Here is a 14501-nt window from a genome sequence, read left to right as displayed (position 1 = left end):
TTGCGTTATAGACTTTGGTGGTCATTGGGATCAATTCTTGACGTTGGAAAAGTTTGCATATAACAACAGCTATCACTCGAGTAACAACATGGTACCTTTTAAGGCTTTGTATGATAGGAGATGTAGATCTCTGGTTGGCTAGTTTGATGCATTTAAGGTCTGACCTTGGGGTACGAATCTATTGAAAGAGTCTCTTGAGAAGGTAAGGGTCATTCAGGCCAAACTTTTGGCAGCGTAGAGTCGACATAAGAAGTATGCGGATCGAAAGGTTCAAGACTTAGAGTTTTTCATTGGTGATCAGGTTCTATTGAAGATTTCACCCATGAAGGGTGTTATAAGGTTTGGGAAAAAAGCAAGTTGAGTCCGAGGTATATTGGGCCATTTGAGATTCTTAACCGTATGGGCGATGTTGCTTATGAGTTGGCCTTGCCGCCAGGCTTGGCGGGAGTTCATCCAATTTTCCATGTGTCTATGATGAAGAAGTACCATGCCAATGGTACTTATATTGTTTGTTGGGACTCGATATTTCTTGATGATAACTTGACTTATGAGGAGGAGCCTATTGCGATTTTGGATAGGGAGGTTCGGAAGTTGAGGTTTAAGGAGATTGCTTCTGTGAAGGTGCAATGGAAGCATCGTCCTGTTGAGGAGGCCACTGAGAAGACTGAGTCTGACATGCGTAGCCGGTATACACAGTTGTTTGCCGATTTAGGTACATCTCCGTTCCTTTCCTTTCGTCAATCGAGGACAAGCGATGATTTAATTTGTATGTGATGTAACGACCCACTTAGTCGTTATAGTCTTTTCCGCACATTTTTCCCTTTCCCCAAGCTTGTTAGCGGACTTTTGATCCAAGAAGACAGTTGACATGCTTCCCGAGGTGTTTAGATATGATTTGGCTGACTTGTTTTTTGGGAAAATTAGGCTTTAAACAAAAAGGGTTGACTTAAAGTTGACTTTTGGGTAAATGGAACTTTTTCAAAAATCCATCGATTTTGAGAGGTCCGGATGGTCTTTTAGAACTTGGGTTATATATTCGGTTCCCAATGCACTCGGGTGCATTTTGGGACTTTGGTTGGGAAGTTCATGTTCAGAAATCGGGGGTTGACTCGATCAACGAGACTTTCGTTGAAAATTTCGAGGCCACGAGTGCATTCGTAAAGTGTTTTTATATGTGTTTGTATATGGGGTACATGAGCAGATGGCCTCGGATGATAGATGGGATTTCGGGATTGAGATTCTGATTATTTTGGGAATCTGGTTCTGGTGCCCGCTATAATGGCCCCGCCATAGCAATTGCCAAGCCGCTGAAGCGACCAAGTGTAATTGTGGATTGAACGTCATGGTGGTTTGAGCGGCTGCCAAGGCGGGACCGCTACGGTGTTGCTGCCACAGAGGCGGTATCGAGCTGACTAATTCATTAATTGAGCATTAAAAGCCCTAAGTCTCTCATTCCGTATTATTTCGAATTTAGAGTTCTTGAGAGCTTTTCAAGGTGATTCTTAGGGGAAACTCTTAGTGGTAAGTTCTTCTAATTCCTTTACTTTTCCATTGTCCTTAATTACCTTAGAATTCCTTTATCATGATAGCTCAGTAAGTATTTGATGATTTAAAAGAGGGTTTCTTGGGTTCTTCTTTCTAGGCTTCTAAATCATGATTTATTGTTTGGGTTAGCTATAGTAAGCATGGAATTGATTATTAGACCTTATTATAGCATGGTTCTTCCTAATTAGTGGCTAAATTATGGGATTGGAAGTTAGGTTTATATCCAAATTTGGGGGGTTTGCCTAGAATTGGAATTTGAGTAAATTGTTGGGTCATCTAGCTTGATATTGATGGGAGTTGATCACTTCGAGCTTTAATTTCATGTTGAGACCTTTAGATTCCTAATTTCACCCTGCTAGTTCATAAACCTCTATTCCATAGTTAGGAATTTGGGTCTTGAATAGAAGTAGAGTTTGTTTGATGTTCTTCTTGATTCTAATTCCATGATTCTGATATGTTAGACTTTCTTTATCTCGAGGCTCAAAGGAAAGGGAAGACTATGGAATGATTGTTGGAGTCTTTGTTGTTTGGCTATTCAAGTAGGTTACGGTTTATCTTAAAGTGAGACTTCGATTAGCAAAGCGTATGTTTAGATGATATTGTCGGAGAATGTATGTAAGCCCTTGGGTACAAAGTTGGATTGGATACTGTCCTAGGTTGAGCCTTATTGTATGATTTGGGGCTAACCACCCCGATGTGTTGTTGACTCATCTTGATATATTTACTTGTGGATTAATTAATACATTAAGGCATTGATAATTGTGGCTTGTGATATATCATGGATTTGATATTGCAAGACTTACTAGTTCGATACTCAGATGAGAATGGTGATTCATTTTGGCTTTTTGTGTAGCCTTATTGTTAATTGTACGTGTGTGCTATGTGCAATACTATTCCGGATTATATTGGTTGTTGATATCACGTTTCATCAAATTCACACGCATTTCCATGATACATTTATCTGTGCATGGTTCTGGTACTGATGATGATATGTCAGAGAGAGTGTAGCCATCGTGGTTTTTGCCGGAAAGCGTAAAAGAGAGATGCGTCTTCGTTGCCCGAGGTTTCTTGCCTTGAGCAATGGAGTGTCTGATGCCCGAGGTCTTTGCCGAGATTGTGAGAGTGTGCTCGTGATCCGAGGTCATATTCTTGTACGAGTTGTACATGAACTTCGCAGGTCCTTCATGAGTCATGATCTCCGAGACGTAAAATCATTCCGCCCGGGACATATTGTACAAAACTGCATACGCATTGCATTCATCCTACATACATTATTCCATTGCTTTGTATCTTGGTTTTTGTTGGTTGTTGTGATACTACTGTGATATACTGATTCGAATTGCTATACTGAGACTTGACACAGTTGAGATTAGATGCAACAACATAGGTGATGACTTGTACCGTGGATATAGCTTATTGTTGACTTGTACTTGTTGGTTTATGTGTTTATCTTACTTTGTCGTCTTTATATACATTAGCTAGTCTTAGTTAGCGTATGATGCCTACCAGTACTTGTTGTTTCTACTGACTTGCGCTTGTTGCGTTTTTTTATGAACGCAGAGTTCTAGGTGGGTTCGACCTCTACACCTCGTAGCTGATAGTAGTTCGAGGGTTGTTGTTTGGAGCCTTACAGGGTGAACACGAGGATGTTCGCTGCCTTGAAAATTCTCTTTTATTCATGTCTTATTTGATATTCTGAGACATATTGAGACTATTGATGTATCTTTATTACTTCCAAACATGTAGATTCTAGCTAGAGGCTCTTGTATGTTTAGTCCAGAATTCTGGAGTGGTATTTCTACTGTTTCAGCTTCCTTATATATTTATCGTGAGACTTCCATTATCCTACTGTCTTTAGCTTATTTTTCATCTGTTTATGTCTTTTATGAGATGTTGGGTTAAGGGTTCGCCTACTAAGGTGAGAAAGTTAGGTGCCCTCATGACTTAATGAAATTGGGTCGTGATATAGCTTAGCAGCATTTTGACATTCATAGGGACCCTTAATGGCAAACCAAACAACTGAACTAGTGACTGAATAATCCTCCTTAACAGCAAATAGGACACAAACCAAACCATCTAAAATACTACTAATCAACATGACGTAATCAATAAAAGAGCATTGGCCATACTAAACTAGATTACCGCCAACCACATGATTCAAATATTCAATGAGACATACTATGCTAATCTACTACAAATTATCAAACGCAATTAGCAAATGCATATACATTAATCATGCTGAACTAGTATTAACATGAAATTAACTAAAAAAGTAGCTAAACACACATTAATCATGCTTAAGCTGATAGAAAATTAACTAAAAACAACAACTAAATACGCATTAATCATGCTCAACTACTATTAACAAAAAATTAACTAAACAACAACTAAAGCATGCAACAAATTGACTACAACAACAAACTAAGACAAAACAGAAAATTAAAACACCAAAAGGAAGAAGGATTACCTTTTTTTTAACGCAGCCTTGGTCAAGAATGAACTTGGAAGCTTGATTTCCCCACTCCAATTACTCAGCCACACACAACAGAAAAAGAAAACAAACTTTAAAACTTTGACTAATCCGGAAAAGAAATAAAGGTCTCAAGAAAATTCCTAAAACCCTATGTATTTTCGAGTTTTTTGTGAATATGTGATGATATTCGGTGTGTGTAAAGTGTGAATTAGGGGTTCTATCTATAGAAATACAAAAAATTCAAAACCCTAGCTCATGTTTGATGTGGGATTATTTGTATTCTCAGGATTGCTTCCTTAAACAATGAATCAATGGCCAAGATTCGGATAAGCAAATACATCTTCGGTCAGAATTAACTTAAAATCCCTTAATCTTCTCAGTTCCTCACAACCCAATGAAAAGTGAGGATTCAAATGAGGAAAGACAAAATCCATTAAGGATTTGTACCCTCTTGAACGTTACAAAGAAAAAAAAAAGCAAAGGGGAGAGAGGGATAATACCTCATATGGGTGGTGTAACGACAGATTTGGTTGAGAAATGGCAGAGAAATAAATGATCTTGCCATTCTCAGCCATTCCGAGCCAATATGGAGCATCATGGGCCAGTGAAACTTGTCATTTTTGGTATGTGATGCAAAACAGAGAAATGGGTGAAGGTGTTGCGTTTGGGGTTTCTCTCTTTCTGTTGAGAGAAAACCCTTAAGGGTCTAGTTAGCTCAAATTCTAACCCAAGGAAATTCGGGAAATGGGCCCACAAGGGTAAAACGGAAAATTGAAATATGGAACATGCAATTCAAGCTCTAGGTGATCAAACCCACTAATCATTTGCTAAAACAACTCAAGATTAAGCCTAATTCGGATTTAAAGCAAAACTCCCAAATTTGGGCATGAACCCTAATTGTTCAAATCATCAAATTAACCATTAATAATGGAAGAAATAAGCTTAATACAAGGAATTCATCAAACTCAATGGTTGTTCTAGTCAATTTCACCGCCAATTTAAATTTTAGAAGTTTAAACCCATTTTAAGAACTTTAACACAAGACCTATCTCCTCTATCAAGATTCTAGGCATGAAATAGGAATCTAGGAAGGTAGATAACAAGGACTAGGGTCCTAGATCTTACCTACAGGAAGAATTACTTCACAAAGAACTCTATTCCCCAAAAGAGTGCTTAGAAGAGTGATGAGAAGAAGTGATAGGGTTTAAGGGACTTAACTTGAGAAAAGTGAAATTATTCTGCCCAACTACGACTACAGCGGTCAAGGAGCCGCTGCAACGCATGCACCACGGCGCCTATAAGGCTTGCCATGGCGGCCTCCATTCAAAAATCAGCATGCCGCTATAGCGGCTAGTCACCAAAGTTCCCTACTTCGCTATAGCTGTCTCCCAGGTGCTATAGCGTGACCGCTACAGCGGTTAAGGCACCGCTACAGCAGTTAAGGCACCGCTGCAGCGCCTACACCAGAACAAAAATACTCCAGTTTTGACCAATCTCATCCTGATATTCAACTATCACCCGGGTCCCCACAGATACCAAAAAAACATGCACACACACATAATAATGCGCTATGAATTCACCCGTGGCCTCGGATTTCCCAATGGAGGTCTATTTGATGAAGTAAACCCCCAATTGCATAAAGCCTAGTTCCTAACCCAAGTTCCAAAAATGCTCCCAAGTGCATCGCGAACCGAACGGAACACACTACCAAGTCATAAATGACTATTGAGACCTCCCGGTGTGGATGAAATTTCGAAAGGAGTTCGTTTACTCAAAAGTCAACTTTGGCTCAAATGAATCCCACTCTGAGGCTGAAACATCTAAAAGTCACCCTAAAACTCGGCTGATGACCTAAGGAAGGGTCAATAGGGGTAGAAGGGTCATTTGCACTATAATGACCTATCGGGTCATTACATCAAATACCAATTAAATAATCGCGTGTCCTGGAGCGACAAGGAGTAGAAATGGGGAAAATTACCTGAATCAGCAAACAACTGGGGATATCTCTCGTGCATATCGAACTCAGTCTCCCAAGTAGCCTCCTCAACGGGATGATGCTTCCACTGAACATTGATCGCAGAAATCTCTTTCGACCTCAATTTTCTAACCCACCTATCCAGAATCACTATAGGCTCCTCTTCATAAGCCTGATTCTCATCAAGCAACACAGAATCCCAATGAACTATATATGAACTATCAGAATGATATTTCTTTAACATGGACATATGGAAAACTGGATGAACACCTGACCGGCCCTGTAGCAATGCCAACTCATAAGCAACATCTCCAACTCTACGTAGGACCTCAAATGGGCCAAGGTACCTCAGACTTAACTTGTCCCTATTCCCAAATCGCATAACACCCTACAGAGGTGAGATCTTTAGAAGCACCTGGTCTCCCGCTCCGAACTCTATGTCCCGAACCTTCTATTTCGCATACATCTTCTGTCGACTCTGAGCTGCTAGAAGCTTTTCCTGAATAAGTTTCACCCTATCCACAGAATCTCTAAGCACATCGCTGCCCCACGGACGAGCCTCCAGCGCATCAAACTAATAAATAGGAGAACGACACCTTCTACCTTACAAGGCCTCAAACGGTGCCTTATCAATGCTCGAGTGGTAGCTTTTGTTGTATGCAAACTCTTCTAAAGGCAAGAATTAGGGCCAATGACCTCAAAAATCAATGACACATGCTCTCAACATATCCTCGAGCACCTGAATAGTTATCTCGGACTGACCGTCAACCTGGGGATGAAAAGCTGTATTAAGGTCCAACCGAGGACCCAACTCTGTCTAAAATGCCTTCCAAAAATTAGAAGTAATCTTGGGACCTCGATCTGAAACAATGGAAATAGGGACCCCGTGCAATTGCACAGTATCATGAATATAAATCCTAACTAACTTCTCCATAGTGTAAGTAACTTGAACTAGTATGAAATGAGAGAACTTAGTCAACCGGTCAACAATAACTCAAACTGAGTCAAACTTGCCCAGGATTTTTGGAATACCCACCACAAAATCCATGGCAATCCTCTCCCACTTCCACTCAGGAATATGCATCTTATAAAGCACCCCACCAGGTCTCTGGCGCTCATACTTGACTTGCTAACAATTCCCACACCTAGCCACAAAATTTGCAATATCTCTCTTTATCCTTCCCCACTAGTAGTGTTGCCTCAAATATCGATACACACTACAAGAAAAATGGCCTTTAAGGGAGGGAAAACTGGTCCCTAAAAGTCTAAATCTGGTCCCAATAGAGCAATTATGACGAGAAAAAACTGGTCGCCACTGGTCGTAATAGCTTCCGCCGCTAAAGGTCAACAACGACGGGTTCAATACTCTGGTCATTAAAGGGATTTAGCGACGGAGAGAAAATCTGGTCGTTAAATACTTTTAGAGACTACATATCTCGTCCCAAACACATGATTAGTATCATTGGAATTATATATTTTTCTGGTCGTTAAATATTTTGGCGACCACCTTAATTGGTCCCTATTTAAAGTAATACACTAATTTTAGGGACTGTTTTTCTAGTCCTTACTGACCAGGAGTGGTCCCTAAAGCTTGATGCCACATGAATGTTATTTGTTATCAATAAATATCAAATTGCTACTGAAAAATCTAGATATAAAAAGTTTATATATATATATATATATATATATATATATATATATATATTAGAGAGAGAGAGAGAGAGAGAGAATTACAATAAAATGGTTAACGATCTATGATGTTAGTTTCAATATTTGCTCTAACACCTTAACAAAAATCTTAGCTAATATCCCGAGCTAGACTATGATATTGAGTTTTCCATAACATTCCTAGCAAAATAATATGAGCTTGTGCATCTTCCAAACTTGCATCTTGACTTGTAACTTCAATCTGCAAAACATATAAGTACAATTTTGAAAAGACGATGAATAATTATTAGTAACATAAGTAAATTTTACACTAGCAATGGTTAAACCGCTTACCCCAAACGCAGTCTAAATTCATCAGGTGTTATCCAGAACATCAATGCTGTAGGGATATAAGAAATATTAATTAGAAAAGCTTTGGGATGCATTAACCAAGAACCTAATATCTATTTTAAAGAACCACAACTAAAACAACTGTGACAAACATAATGGAAGTGATCGAACTTAAGGCGTCGTTTCCCATTAAAGAGAAATAAGCTATTGGACTTCTCTCAATTTCTCTATATTATAGTGGTGAAATTCGAAAAATAATAGCTCACGGCTATTCTTTTTCTAATAAATGTTCCCAGCTAAAAATCATTCTGAGACTATAGCTACTAATTCTTCTAACCTTCCACTAAGGCCTCTTGTATAACAAGGAGAATATCAAACCAAGTGAGACTATGAGCTCTTTCTGGTACCAAACAAGGAACCACAAAAATTAAACTTGAAAAACATAAAAACAAAACAAGAGTTAACAGCAATAAGACTCTTTTCCATCTGGTAGAAGCATGTTTTATCTATTTTCAATAAGGCTTTTTCCATCATCATTACAACAATTGCATATAGAACAAAGGAATACTGAGGAATTTAATCATTTCTCATAAAAATGATATAAGAAACAAGTTCAACCTTAGATGTTCATTGTTTGGATGAACATAAATGAAGTAAACTACAAATATAGCAGCTACTAGCTTCCAGCAAATGTCAAATTCAGCCATAGAAGCACAATGCTCACAAAATGGCGCCCCAACCTTCAAGTTATGCAAAGTTTAATTTCAAATGCAAATTGAGAGAATACTCTTTAATTTACGTGAAACCATAATCTTTGATCTAAAATTTTGGTAACTTAACCACCTATATGAACTAAATGTCATTGTAAAAAATGTCTAGTCTTCCATTCGTTTCAAGCCATATTAACTAAATCCAACTTCAATTGTAAAAGCTGTTCCACTGCAAATAATACGCATCCTTGCAAAATCGAGAGATATTACTAGTCAAACTTGAACTACAATGTTCTCCACGAATTAGATTCAGAATTGAAGTAAAGGAATGTCTATTAATCACTAACAATGGGGAAAAAGGTGCTTAAGTATCTTGTAATTACAATCCATATAAAGACTAGTCGAAAATCAATTTGTTCTATTGTTCTGAGAAGAGAAACAGTTCTTAAACAAGATGAAGAGGAAAAGAAAAATAGGAGCATGTGAAAAAGCATAAACACACACCAGAAAAGAAAAAAAGAATATAGTTCTCAGTTACCGTGAATTATTATCATCTTTTATAACTACATAAAGAGAAAATAGGAAATACCTGCTGGAAGAGATCCTCTTCACTTTCATATGGAGACTATTGTGCTATCATGTCTGAATTTCTTTTCCAATCATCAGCTGAAGATCAAAGCAACATCTCCCATGTTCCTTCTCTCTTGACAAAATCAATCTTCACATTGCCAAATACAAAAAACCGTATTTAATACTTTATGTGCCTCTCATATTGTAACTATCTTCACTGAAACTTTTCGAACAAGAAGAATATATATGTTCTTCGCAGTAGTTAGGAAGTCCTATCATAGGAACAACAATATCTTCTTTCCCTGTGCTCCTTAAAAATGTATATGACAACATCCCAACACTTTGTGTTGCGCTAAAAAATAAAATAAAAAACAATACATTACTTTTATAATTACAATGCTAATCGGTCTCCAGGAAGATAACTATATAAGAAATTAGCAAGTAATATTTACTAGCCCATAAAAGCACCATATCCCGTCCCTTCCCTGACAACGCGAGAATACGATCACATCTGCCCCGAGTCTCATACTACTTGTTTTGAAACCAATTCCATCTTGCAAAACATTACAAAACAATAAGGCAATTGTTGCATATGGAAAACAGTTTGATCCAATAAAACTTTTTAGCACGCCCGAATAACAGAACAGAGATGGTTTGGCTGTTGCAACAGATATATAAACTCACATTGGCCAATAGTATTTTGTAATTTGCTTTTTTCTGAATATCCAAGAGACATGCATGAGCGCATTTTATCTGGAGTCATTCCACCACCATTATCTGTAGTCCAATTGTGAAAGAATTAACTCAAGATTCGAATAAAAAAGAGCGGCCTACCAATGAAAACATTTATTATATGTCTCACACAACAACTAACATTAGTTGTGCGATGCTTCTCTTTGTCTCACAACTTAGTGGACCCAAAAGTGTAAAAATCAGGTCCACTAAAGTGTGAGACAAAAAGAAGTCTCGCACAACTGTGAGGCATGTAATAAAGCTTTTTCGCCTACCAACTATAGATCAAGTATCCGATCCACAAGTATGGTCTGTAGAACAATAAAGGAGAATCTCTCCAAAATCTCCAAGAATCCAGAGAACCAACAACATAAAATTGAACAAAAGAATCTACAAGGAGAGTGGATGAATATATATACCTTCAACTAATATCATTTTACCCTTATCTTTCTTGTTGTCCAGCACATCTACATTGACATAGGTAGCTCCATTGCAAACCTGAAGGAAAAATATTTCCAAAGAAAGGGAGATATTAAGGTGGTGGAAGAAGGGAGAAGAGAGAAGGAAATAACGGAACAGGAAACCACAACACGTGTACCTCATCCATAGCATTGTCAACAAGCTCAACAAAAGCTGGTGCAGAGAACAAGATTATAAATTACCTAAGCTGTCTTTTCATTTTCATTGCATGGATTTCCTATGTACCAATCTGTTCCTTTGCCGTGAAAAAGACAAAAAGATTGAGTACTTGATTTGCTCACCACTTATTACTGTTAGAGTCATCATTTTAAGTATTTCAATGTTCCGGCCAGTGACCACCTTTCTACGTGTGTTCTTCGTTACTTCTCATATATTATAGTCCCAAGATATTGTTATGCTTTGCTGGCCTGTCAATAAAACAAGATATAGTTATGGGATTTATCACCAACAGACAATGCCAGAAGCTGAGAAAATGATGGGGAAAGAGATTTTATCGGCTTTTTGCAAGTGGGATCGACTTGACAAATTTTGTGTATATATTTGAGTGCATATTTTAGTGATCTGCGTGCCTAAATATACTTAAATCCCGATCAAGCATCACAAAAATAAATAATAATACTAACTCTACGTTTAAAACTAGCACATTTATATGCCAAGTACTTTTCAGTTGAGGTTCATGCATCCTGAGGGGAAAGGACAATGTATCTACTCAATCCAAAATATCAATTAGAATCCTAAGATCATAACTTTCTAGCTGCATAAAAGCTTAAGGTAGAGGCATTTTCTGCCTCAAGGATCAAGCTGCATATCTATAAATATGATGTGTTTGTGCAAGTGTTGTTAGAAGTGGTGATATTTCCATCTTAAAGCAACAAGTGATGTGAAGCAAGGGGTCCTTCCTTCAGAAGAGGTGAAGTCAAGTAACTTCTAGAATTAGTTTAAGATAGAAATTGACTATACACAAATTCACAAAATAAATTAAAAGGTCGGGCATATTGTTACTAACTTGGTAAAGCCGACAAAAACAGTAGTCATTCAGTTGAAACGGTCTATGTCATAGAGGGGACATATGATTGTTGACCAATGAAGAATTCTTTTATTTTCTTAATTTCTTTCATCTCATTTTCCATGACAAGCCATCATTCAATAATTTGTTTTCTCTCGTGATGAATGTAGCGAAAATTGTAATTCAGCCTTCGAAGAAGTGTCACCTTTCAAGTCTTTCGCCTTTGCTCCAACCGTAAAGCCAAATACATGGCTACGGGTTGAGGTCCATAGTTGCATCGATTAAGTAGGCTTCATCGAGCTGATTATCAACAAGTGGCATCCATTGCTTACTAGGTGTCATAACCTTGGAGATTACATAAGAATTAGTTTAAGAAAAGATAAAGGATAAGAAAAATACTAAGATGCACACAATTACGATCAGATGCAGACTACTGTGTTTTGAGAAATGAAGTAAACAAGCTTTATATCTGACCAAAAATGTTCAACTGTAAACAAATTTTAAAACAGAACAAACAAGCTGTACTCCTGATAATATTCCATTGTTTTAATAATGATCAAAATTAGAATGGACGATGGTCATTTGTTTTTTACATTAAACAGATACGAACAACCATGATCTAATAATTATTTAAAATTATCCAAATAATTTTATTTTAACCTTTCTTCATAGTGGTAAGAGTATACATTAAAATTGATACACAAGTATCTAGGTTTATGTTCGTTACTCCTATTTGTTCTTTACTCCTTAAAGACTAGATCTCATGTGAAGCTTCTTTTGCTAGAATTTATTCCAAAATAATATAGTAAATATAATTGTTGGTCTAACAATGTATCTTTCCAGTTCAAATTTATTTCTTCATCAGTTAGCAGGTCATATTACTGAGAAATAGCTGGTGCAAATTACAATGGTATATGAAGCTCTCATTTATATGCAAAATGAAGCGAGGCTGGCAGTAATGTTTTGATTTTTCAATTTAGGTAGGATGTAGCTTCTAGAATAGCGTTGATTAACCAATAAACCGAAGGGTAAACCACTAAACTGAAACTAAACCAACCAATATCTTAATGGTAAGCTAGCAGAGTAGTACATTTAAAAACTGATAACTACTAAACCGAATCTTTTAGCGCAAATATCCAACCGATCTGCCGATAAGCAGCCCAACCAAGTAATTTCTAAACAATCCACAAATAAAAACGCAAAACAGACAGCAATAACATATGCCAAATGGATTCTGGTATCTCAGTAAAGTTTCAAATGAACTTCATTAGAGACAAAATAAGATCGATATAACAAATTCCCCAGCAAAAAAGAAAAAGATTCTGGTGATTTCAAATATATTATGAGTAAAAATCGTTGCTGGACTATTTATACACTTTCTACTTTGATAAGTAAAAATTGGGACAATTTCTAATTAAACTAAAATGATGATAACAAAAGATAGAGATCTCTGTTAGCATTCATACACCTGAGGCCTAATCAGCCTTAAACATCAACTGGGTTATCGCAAACGACAATGACACTCCAGGACTCTTATCTTACCAATCAAATACACCAAGATCCAAAGGGGTATGCAATATATACTGATAATACAAGACCTAAATTGAAAAAAAAAGTAGACCAATAAGTAAAAAAACGTACCTTCTTTTCAACCCTAGAAGTTCTAAGGATTAGCAAGGACCTGCTGTGATTGGGCCTTCACAACACTTCTTGGGGAAGCTCTCTTCTGCAACGATCGGCAGAACTAGGGCAGAGTACACGATGGGTGCGATGTGTAAATCTTGGGGTAGATCTGCGACGACTTGTGTTTTGAGAGAACAAAGAGGTTTTTTTAATTCTTAGAATTTTTTTTGTTTCACTATACATCTAGGTTTGGCTCCTGCCTTTTTGTGAAAATAAAAGTTTTTAATTGGTTTGGCCCCTGGAATTTGAGAAAACCATACGTTTTTTTTAATTTTTTAGTATTAGATTTGGGGTCAGTCTCTCCGTTCAAGGCCCTCAATTATAATTTAGGACCGGTTACTAATTTCTTTAGGGACTAGATTTAGTACCTTCCTAATAAAGTACTAAATTAAGGACCAAAATATAATCTCGTCCCAATACATGTATTTTTAGAGACGGGATTATGATCTCGTCCCTAAATGTTGGTCGCAGATAAGGCTTTTTCTTGTAGTGACATCTTCGTGGCACCGGGATGAATGGAGTACCTTAAACTTTGGGCCTTGATCAAAATCAACTGAATCAAGTCACCAATATGGGGAACTCACACGCGTCCATTGATCCTTAGAATCCCCTTACTATTAAGAATGGCCTCCTTGGCCTCACCACTCAGAACCTAATCACGAATCTTACACAACAGGGCATCTCAAACTACTGGGCCCTAATCTACTCCAATAGGGATGACCTTGCCTCAACACAAGCTAAGGCTCAACCCAGAATTGAGATATCAAGGCGCATAAAACTGTTAGCCAGAGTTTGAACCTCCATAGATAACGGACTCTCAAAAGCAACCAATCGGGTTAAGCTACCCATACTCACTGCCTTGCGACTCAAGTAATGCCTCCAGATCTTCAAAGTGAAGACCACAGCTACTAAATCTAAACCATGGTTAGGGTAGTTCTTCTCGTGGATCTTCAACTGACGGGAAGCACAGGCTATGACTCTACCTTCCTACATCAACATAGTATCCAAACTAACACGGGATGCATCATAATATAGTAAGAAATCCTTACCCTCCACGGGTAATGCCAGAATCAGGGTTGAAGTCAAAAGAGTCTTGAGCTGCTAAAAGCTCACTTCACAAGCATTAGACCACTGAAAGGCAACCTCCTTCTGAGTTAATCTTGTCAACGAAGAAGCAATAAAAGAGAAACCCTTCACAAATCGACAATAATAGCTGGCTAACCCTACAAATCTATGAATCTCAGTCACAGTAAGGGGCCTCGTCCAATCTCTAACAGCCTCAATCTTCTTTGGATCAACCATGATCTCCTCTGTAGGCAAAATGTGGCT

The 14501-nt window shown here is 37.6% G+C and overlaps 2 long non-coding RNA genes across 3 annotated transcripts; both read right to left on the bottom strand.

Annotated features, from left to right (window-relative positions):
* Positions 1–7710: 7710 nt before the first annotated feature.
* LOC132634082 (uncharacterized) lies at positions 7711–10824 on the bottom strand. Its single transcript, XR_009580044.1, has 5 exons — positions 10666–10824; positions 10423–10501; positions 9291–9623; positions 7995–8040; positions 7711–7902 (listed from the first exon to the last, which is right to left on the bottom strand). It is a non-coding gene; the product is annotated as an uncharacterized LOC132634082 (long non-coding RNA).
* A 48-nt stretch (positions 10825–10872) lies between these two features.
* Positions 10873–13361, bottom strand: LOC132633979 (uncharacterized). 2 transcript variants are annotated; one of them, XR_009579997.1, is made up of 3 exons: positions 13131–13361; positions 11695–11834; positions 10873–10890 (listed from the first exon to the last, which is right to left on the bottom strand). It is a non-coding gene; the product is annotated as an uncharacterized LOC132633979 (long non-coding RNA). The 2 variants fall into 2 exon arrangements; XR_009580016.1 differs by having other exon boundaries at positions 10875–10890; positions 11490–11834.
* Between the last annotated feature and the right edge of the window lie 1140 nt (positions 13362–14501).

Source organism: Lycium barbarum, chromosome 1 (genome assembly GCF_019175385.1).
Source record: "Lycium barbarum isolate Lr01 chromosome 1, ASM1917538v2, whole genome shotgun sequence".
Lineage (NCBI taxonomy): Eukaryota > Viridiplantae > Streptophyta > Magnoliopsida > Solanales > Solanaceae > Lycium > Lycium barbarum.
Note: the sequence above shows the minus strand (reverse complement) of the source record. Positions and strands in the feature narration are given on the sequence as shown.